Source organism: Crocodylus porosus, unplaced genomic scaffold, assembly GCF_001723895.1.
Source record: "Crocodylus porosus isolate Cpor-Errol unplaced genomic scaffold, CroPor_comp1, whole genome shotgun sequence".
NCBI lineage: Eukaryota > Metazoa > Chordata > Crocodylia > Crocodylidae > Crocodylus > Crocodylus porosus.
Genome location: NW_017728948.1, coordinates 75,032,045 through 75,041,332, shown reverse-complemented (window position 1 = coordinate 75,041,332; position 9,288 = coordinate 75,032,045).

The following is a 9,288-nucleotide window of genomic DNA, read 5'->3' as shown; positions in this document are numbered from 1 at the left end:
CCCGGGACATATGGAAGACGCATCTCAAGAAAATTGGTGCTGACATCAAGAGCTGGGAGGAGCTGGCTACTAACCAACTCCAACGGTGCTACTGGGTCAACAAAATGGTGGCTTTTTTCGAGGTAAAGCACCTTGCCCTTGAAGCAGAGAAGAGAAAGTAGAGGAAGGAAAAGGAAATGAATCCCAGCCTTCAGCCTACTCTCCCCTGTGGAAAGATCTGCAACTTCTGTGGAGGGATCCTTGGCTCAAGGATTGGACTTTTAAGTCACTTTAAGACCTGTCAATGAGCTGCAGTAGAAAGAATCCTCAAATTGAGGGATTGTTGCTGCTGAGCTGGCTTGGTGTCCACTAAGCTGTGTTTGGATACCGCTCAACAAAATAAAACACTTTAATTCTGAACTGCACTGTCAGCTTCCCCATCTCTTCAAGGATTTTCCTTGGTGAGAACTATGTTTGTGGTGGGTAGGTAGGTTACTTCCAATGATAGCTTTATACACTGTATAGAAGTAGTGCTCTGTAGAAAAAGATACTGATAAACAAGCATTCTCCTTTGAATACTGGAAGTCTTTATGGCTAATAATGGTGTTATTGTATAGAGACCATTTTTATATTTCCCGAGACACTTAAACAGTAGACTCTTTGATTTAGAAGTGATTCAGAATCTGGATCTTCAGGGGAAGTATGTGAGCATTTCTTATTCCTACACAACCACTACAGCCACAGGATTTGCTCATAGGCAATGTCTCCAGAATTAGGCCCCATTTGAAGGAGATGAGCAAGCACAAAGGCAAGCATTCAGGGGAAACAAGGGAAAAAGAGAAGAAGAAGTCTATTTCAGTCTGACACACAAGGGATGGAATTATGCCATGAGTTGAGAATTCTGTTACAGCTCAATAAAGAAGCCATCTACCTTTCGTTATGGGAGGTCTGACTGAATAGAAGTGAGCCCCTGAGAGCTGACAGCCAGATTCCAGTGTTAGGGAAGTCATCCACCTCAAGCCTTTTGGCAGAGGATCAGGAACTCAGAATCCAGAGACAAGTATGGAAGAAGCATGCTTCCAACTCATGCAGAGACCTGTGGAACATCACCAAAGTCCAAAGGCGCGCAGACCATATATTCAAATTGCAGAATTCCTGTATGAGGATGATAGCCTTGCTAATAGCTTAGAAAAGACAGAATTATTTACACACACCCACAAGCACACACGGGGACACACACACACACACACACACACACAGGGGTGGAGAAGGGAGGGAATGACACCCCCTCTGCAATACTACCACCCTAAGCATTCAAAAACTCATGACTCATGCTCCCCATAAACATTGGATTAGTTTAAAAGTCCTGAGATTTTTGACAGTTTGGTTCCTTTTCCTCTAGCTTTTGAGCCACAACAGTGTCTGTTTTGAAGCTTTTCTTTGCCCCAACAAATGCTAGTAACACCTATTTTGGTGTATGAAAACCTGAAAGTAAAATGGACTAGAAACTAACTAGAAACAGCACTGAGATCAGCTAGCCTATTTTCATTCCTCAAACAGAGCAGAGAACAAGCAATCTGCCAGCTCAACCAGGAACACTGAAGTAGAACTTAAAAATTCTTTTAGCTGCGATAACCTAAGGCATATGATACAAGTCTAACTCCTGCCTATGAAAACAACAGAAAAATATCTGAATACCCCTTTCAAAACTAAATACTTGCTTTGCTGGAGGAAAAGAGAGAGAAATAAGAACAATTTTTTTTTTTTACTACACAGAGATATTCAGAAACTTCTGTGAGGGCCACCAGTGTAAATGACAAGAGAGAAAGTATATTTAGTGTCCTTGTCACAGCTCTTAATACAACTCACCAGATTAAAACTGCAGTGAATAAGAACAATGATGTTCAGCAGTATAAATTTTACACTGTTGTCTTCTAAAAAAATCTACAATATTAATTTATTTATATTTGAGATTAAGATTAATACTTGCTGAAGTCAGTGCGTCCTACCCCTGGATAGTCTCATGAAAAACTAAATGGCCTGAAACATCTCTTTCTCAAATATTTCTCAGACTACCAGGTAGTATCAGTTCAGGAAAACTTCCATTTGTAAAATAACAAAAATAATCTACGGCAATAGATAGAGGAAAGTGTTTTATTATTTGGTAGGAACAAATATCTGTTTATAACAAGTGATTAAAGAGAGACTTTTGCCTGCAGGAAAAGTTGAAGATAATCAGACTCTGGTTTGTACATAAGCTATTTGTTTGGGATAGTATTTGAGGGCTTAGGAACTATAGAAATAAATCAAGGTTCTCTCTGTTCTTGTGATAACATTGTGCAAACCACATCATTAAAAGTCCTGAAATGTGAGATCCCCACAGGGATTGATTGAATAGCCAGAAATGTCAATGGAATGGCTCCCATTGACTTTCCTAAGCGAGGGATCAGTTCTCTAGTGATGAGTAAACTGCTTAATGACGGTGTCCCTGGTTAATATCCAGTGATAAAGATTTAGGAATATGCTGGCCAGGTTTGTTGCCTACTGTATAAGATGTTTCCAGTCTTTCTCAGAGGGGACAGGAGAATACAAGACGTAAAAAGCAAAAAGAGACTGGTAAATTATGTCAAACTTCTACCAAAAATAGTAGGGTGTAACTATGCCTCTGTGATACAATGACAATTACCTACTGTAAGTTGTCCACTTTCTGCTTATCTCCCTTGGCCTTGCCTGTGTTCACACAGATAGTAAGTGTCAATTTTCAAGGCATCAGGAAACACGTGCACCACAGCAGTATCCTCCAGATGCTCTACACAGCAGATCTATGGGATATTTGTCTAATGGCAAGTTTTTAGACTGGCTACTCAACCCTACTCAACTGTTGCTGTTCCACACCAACTCTTGAAACTGGAGAGAGAAAATAAAGCAGTTCAGACAAGCCTACAACAGACGGATAGATTTCATTGATTGTACAGAACTTACTACGTGTCCTTTGTTGATATAAATTCTTCATAAAGATCCTTGTCTCTTAGGTCTTCTGCTGACAGTCTGATAAAATATATGTTCATGGTATAAGTTGATATATGCACCTGGATACATGAAAGAGTTGTTTTATCCTCAATGAACAGAGAAAGGCAAGAACTGTTTCTCGAAAGTATTACAGGAAAGAAATCATGCCCTTGTGTCTTAATGAACTAAATCTTGTTGGTGAGTACACTATGAATAATGGATGTGATATTGAATTCCCAGGTGGAAGAGATGCATGATATTCATCACTGGCATATTGCTAAGCTTGCTAGGGAAATTAGATTTGACTTCTTAAAAATCTAGGTCATTTTCTTTGTAGTATTACACAATATTTTATAACAGTAATTGTAAATTATTCTCATTTAAATACATGGCTAACCAAAGCAATAAAAAAGGATGTCACTAGCTAGTGTTATTGAGAAATTCCCAATCTGCTGGTTGGGGGTGCCCTACTGAAAGTGGTGTCCTCATGGAGCTCAGAGGACAGATTGGCTCTTTGTTCCATTATCCATGACCTGGTGTAGACTGCTGTTTGGAAGCAAAAACAGGGGAATTCAAACCCATTCTTCCTTGCTCATATTACATCATGGGGGTCTTCTTACAGGAGACCTTGTGAGAAATATTAGCTTATGAAAAAGAAGTTTAAGAGGTCACTTGATTACATGTATAACTAACTTCACAAGGAACAATACCAAGTGCCAAGAGGCTCTTTAACATAGAGGAGAAAGGCACTATAAGAATCAAAAGCTGAAAGTCAAAGAGAAATCTAAACGCAGAATAAGTTAGCGTTAGACTGATGTAGCAGGATGATCCAGGAATTATCTGAGGGCCAAAGATTTCTTGGGGTGGTACCTTTACTGGACCAACTGTATAACTGGGACAGAGTTAGACAAGGTTTTGGATACAAAGGCATTCTTCCTCAGACCTGAAGAAGAATATATGGCATTCAGAAGCTTGTTTAACTCTATCCAAACTATGCAATTGGTCCAGTAAAAGATCTCACCCTAAATAATCCTTGCCCCTTGCACAAATGAGGAATAAGGCACTAATGTTAATCACTGATTATGTTACAACTCTGATGAGCTCCCCTTCTTGGACCTTCCCCAGGCTGTTAGTAATAAATACAGAGTTTGGGTTCTACATGGTTTACCTGCTGGGGCTGGGCAGAATTTAGGCACTTTCACTGAAATCTGTGCCACAGGTGTAGACCACAGGTGCAGGCCTTAAGTTTGACACTTCTCTTGACAATAAGGTTCTGCAGTCCAGTTGCCTAGGCCTTGAAACTTTCTTGAGTAGCCCTAATTGGTGAGCAATTATTTGGGCCGAGGAGACTCCTAGGAAGTTCTGACAAGTTGCTGCAGGCCAGATCAGCCCCCCTCTCTATCAAACTGCAACAACTCGCCTAAGCTCCTTAGGTGGGATGGGGCCACAGGAGGGTGGAGAGTGGTGTTTGGGAGAGAGATGAGTGGGAGAGGCTAGAATCATGGGCCAGGGTCATGTGGCGGGTGGGCAGGTCTGCCTGGGAGCTACATCTTGGGAGCTGGCTGGAGGTGAAGAGAGGGAGAAGGGGGTACATGCAGCAGAGCTCTCCTGGGTGGTGTGGTCCATGGCTGCCTCTGGGGCACTCCATGTGGTGTTGAGCCCCTGCCGCTGCTGCCTGGGGCAGCCCATGCTGGGTTCCACCTATCCAGCCAAGTGGGTGGAAGGCACCCAGGAGCCGGTGCTAGAGCTGGAGCTCCACATGCTGGGGCAGGAGCCACATGGCTGAATCTCTGGCTGTCCACCCAACTGAAGTTGACTCCTGGCCTGGAGCAAAGCAGCAGGAGCAGAAGCCACTGCTGGAAGCAAGGGGAAGGGAGCAGCGTTCAGGCAGCTGCAGCTGCACTGAGAGCAGTCCTGCCAGAAACAGCGCATTGGGTGGAGCCAGGCTGGCAGGCACGGGCTAGAGTGTGGCATAGGCTGCCCCGAGCTGGGCTCAGCCCCATGTAGGGCATTGCAGGGACAGCCATGGGCCTGATCAAATCAATTGGCGGGAGCCCCCCACAGGCTGGATCCAATCAGTTGGCAGGCCAGTTTCAGTCTGTGGGCCATATTTTGCTTGCTCTTGTCCTAGTAGCTTATGCGCAGTGTCTGAGTTGTACCAGAGCTGTGGTCCCTCGGATTTACTCTTTCCCTCTCTGAGCTATATGTGACAGCATACGTGCTAACACCCAGGTCCTGCAAAGGAGACATCACATTTTGCTCAGAGTAAGAAGGCAAAAGTTACACAGATCCATAGAATAAAGTCTGCCTCCAAATTGCTCCTGTGAGCAGCCTTAGCATTTCACAAGCCATTTGAGTTTCAATCGGTTCCCAAATTTCTCTCAGTCCCCTCTCTTCCTTTTTAATCATTAGGTTCTAATCAGAGTCTCTTCCTTCCTTTAGTTTGTGAAATGCTGTTCCTTACCCATATGGCAGTTCCTAAAGCCCCTTTCTTTGTTCCTTTTTTTCTGTAGGAGATTTTCCATTTCTTCAACCTCACACCCTGGGACAGTCATTTGTCTTTCACCAGCCCGTATTTTTTGTTTTATTTTGTTGCATATCCATTGTGCTATGACCAGAATCATTTAGTACTAAGGACTTTTCTATTGATGTGTAGCTGCTTCCATACAGGGTTTGTTAGGATACACAGTTGGTCTGGGTTACCAAATGGCTGATTCAATACAAGAACAAGCAGTCAGAAGGTACACAAACAGATTTCTCAAGCCATCGCAAAGGGTCACTAAGCACCAAGAGGAACCACACAGGGAGGCAGTGAATTCTCCACCATTTGTGGTATTCATATCAAGATTGGATACCTGTCAAGAAGATATAGTTTCATCAAATGCAAATTATCGGGTACAACATAGCCTTAGAATTTCACATCTTTGCTGCTACCTTATGCAGAAAGTCAGAAGATGTAATCTAAAGTTCATTCTGGCCTCAGTGTGGCTATAATTTTATTAACTTCTTATGAAAGAACAATTTTGTACCATTTTATCATGGAGATATCCTTCCTTTGACATATACAGACATGTTCAGGACTCCTGCTGGAAGGGCTTGTTTCATCCTCACTCGGATAAAACTCCCCTTGGAGGAAGCACTTCAACACTGGGAAGTGAATGAATTCAGATACAGAACACTGGGCCAGTTTTTTTAAATGTGGAGAAAGAGCAGTGGATTTGTAACCACTATTCCTTCCATGCAGATCCATGGATATGGGTGTCCATTTATATAAATTTGATGAAGTAGGCTGTTGCCTATGAAAGCTCATATCTTGAACCAGTTAGTTTTCAAGGTGCTACCCTGCCCTACCTTTTTCCTGGATATGCAAGTGAATAATCAGATGCAGTACTACCTAATGTCAGGGTAACCGAACACCGAGTGGATCGGGCCCCAAGGTCACAGTGGGCCGGGGTGGCAATTAGAATACGAACAGGTGGGATTAGCGGCAGTGGAGTGTGAGCTGTATGGGAAGTTTAAACAACGATGATTTAATTTACTCATGCTCGGGAAGCGGAGTCTCAGATATTTCTTCAGTTACAGTATAGCAAATAAATGGGTCTGTTGGCCCATGGGGTTCACTAGCAAGCCCTTGCTTTCTGTCCCCTGAGGGATAGGTGCGGTTGCCCACTAGCTAGTCCCAGGGCTGGTCAACAGCTCATGAACGGGATAACAAAAAACAAGAACTGTAACGTAGTGAATCGAGGAACGGGGTCGTGACACCAGTCCAAAAGACAGTCTGTAAACCTAAACCGAGGTCGGAGATGAGAAGCCAGAATGAAGTAAGCCGAAGTCAAAAATCGAAGCCAAACAGTCCCGTAACCGAGATCGAAAAGACAAGTCGCTCCACCCGCTGTCCGCAGCCTCTGCTTGTGCCTCACAGTCCCTGCCATCCGCAGCCTCCGCTCACAGGATCGTTCTCTCCCTGTGAGACAGTCCCTGCAAAGGTAGCCTCTGCTCACAGGATCGAGCACAGTCTCTCCTTCAAACACCGCCCCCGCCCCCCCCCCACCCTGGGTGGCGGCTCACAAACCTTTTATAAGAATTTAGTGGCCAATCAGAACGCTCTCCACAGAGAAATTTCTAGTCAAATTACATCATGCAGTCAGTGAACTGAGCATGTGCGTTAGATCAGATTACCTCATGCTCTGTGATTGACAAGCTTCCAGGTCACCCTGGAATGTGCCTGGAGGGCACATTCTGGGGGCCTGTCTGTAGTTTCAACTCCCTGTGATGGCAGCACCAAACTTTTTCCTTGACACCTAATAGGTCTGAAATAGGAAAGAAAAGATCTAAAGCCTAGCCCCTACTCTGCCACTGACACGTAGAAAGCAGTTAAGTGACTCGCCCAAAGCCATATGACATCTGTTTTGAGATATTTAAAATAAATTAAACGTGCTCTATAGAACACAGCTGAAAACCTGTTCCATGTAAGGAGGCATCCTGGAGTAAAAGGACTTACTGGCATGGGTTTTATTATATCTTGGGGGTGCTCAACCCCTGGCCTGTAGGCCAAATCTAGAATATGGAGCTCCCCACAAGTGGGGAAATTTGGTAGCGGATGAGCAGTGGCAATTAATGCTGGCATACCTCCCTCACTGCCAGATTCTCAAGACTTGCAAAGCAGGGGCTAGGCCAGGCTAGACCCCCTTCCTTCCCCGCTCCCTGTGCATCTGGACTGGGGTTGGGCTGCCCACATGTATCTGGATCTGGCCCACTGGCAGGATCTGGCCTTTGGACCAACCAGGCACTGCCCATCTGGTACAGGGGGCAAAAAGGTTGAACACCAGTGGTATATACTGTTAAGGGTATAGTTAATGTAATTAAGGGTCTGGAGCCTATGAACAAAAATATTATTATTATTATTATATTTGTAACCCTATGTCAGGTTACATCAACTTTTCAAATTTAGCTTGAGGTGTCAATCAGAAACCTGAGAAAATAAAATTTTAACGGTGTTTAACATGAACAAACTTCCTCACTCGCAAGCAAATGTTAAACTAAACAAAGTTTATTAGGGGATGCAGGGGAGGAAGGGGGTATAAACTTATTAGATCAAAAAAAAAAAATGTAACTATTGAACATTAACTGAAACCCATACCAGATCACAGCCACCATCACAAACCAACCCAGGGAGGTACCACTTATCCCAGGCAGTTAGGAAGGAAATCGTACCCAGGGGTTCATATGGGGGTTCTACTAGCTGCGCCAGCCGAAGTATTAAGTACTGAGAGGCCCACGCCAGAATCGATGCCGCTCTGACCCAGGGGGAGCACTGCTAGTGAAGCATTTGGGAATAAAGTATTGTTTCCATTGCCATCTTGTGGCAGAAAAAATAAATGCAAGGCTGCAAGTCACATGCAGTTAGCCTTCAAATATGACACATGGGCAATCTTACCCCCAGCATTCAGCTCTTGCTGCAGTAATGTCACTAAGCCACTGCCCATCTGTTTCTAGAGGGCCTGGTTTTGAATGTTTATATCCACCAAGCTTTTCATTGACTTAGGTTTTGCACTTAGGCTTGTAAGTAAATCAGGACATTGGAACCAAGGGTTGCTGTGTATATCAGAAAGGGAAATCTGCCTCCACATTTTCCAGAAGACATTTACTAAGGGCCCATTCTTACCACCACTCAGATTTTGCACAGACAGAGCTCTCAGTGGCTACAACAGAAACTTTAGAGTACACCTCTCTCATACCTTGCATCTCAGCCCAGGGCCAGGCATAACCTGCATGGTCAACCTGAGTTGACTGCTACTGGGTTTGTTGCATGTGTGACATGGAGCAGCAAAAAAAGGGAAGGTGTCACAGGGTGGGGCGCAGGAGCGGCTGTGATCCCACTAGCACCCCCTTGCTGTGCCAATTAGGTGATCCAGCACCCTCTATTCTCGCCCGCCATGTCTTGCATATTTTATATATAGTTCTAGATATATGGTTCTATGGGAGGCTGCCTTCTATCTCCTAATACATGACGTTATGCCGAACTCTCCCTGTTCCATATGGGGTGCCTCAGTGCACCCCAGCCTTAAAGGCTATGCGTGCCTCCTACCTCCCCTTTAGCACGCCCCAAGACTCGCTGCTCTTCTGGAAGCTGTCAGGTCCTTCTCTTCTCTGCGCCCTTGCCTGGCACCCCCTGGGCTTGTCACGCTGTTAGAAATATTATTATTAGGAATGCATAATGAATATAGAGTATCATTGAAACTGCACGGTCTGCAGTTTCTGCCTCATATCTGATAAAGGGAAACACTATCAAAAACCCAT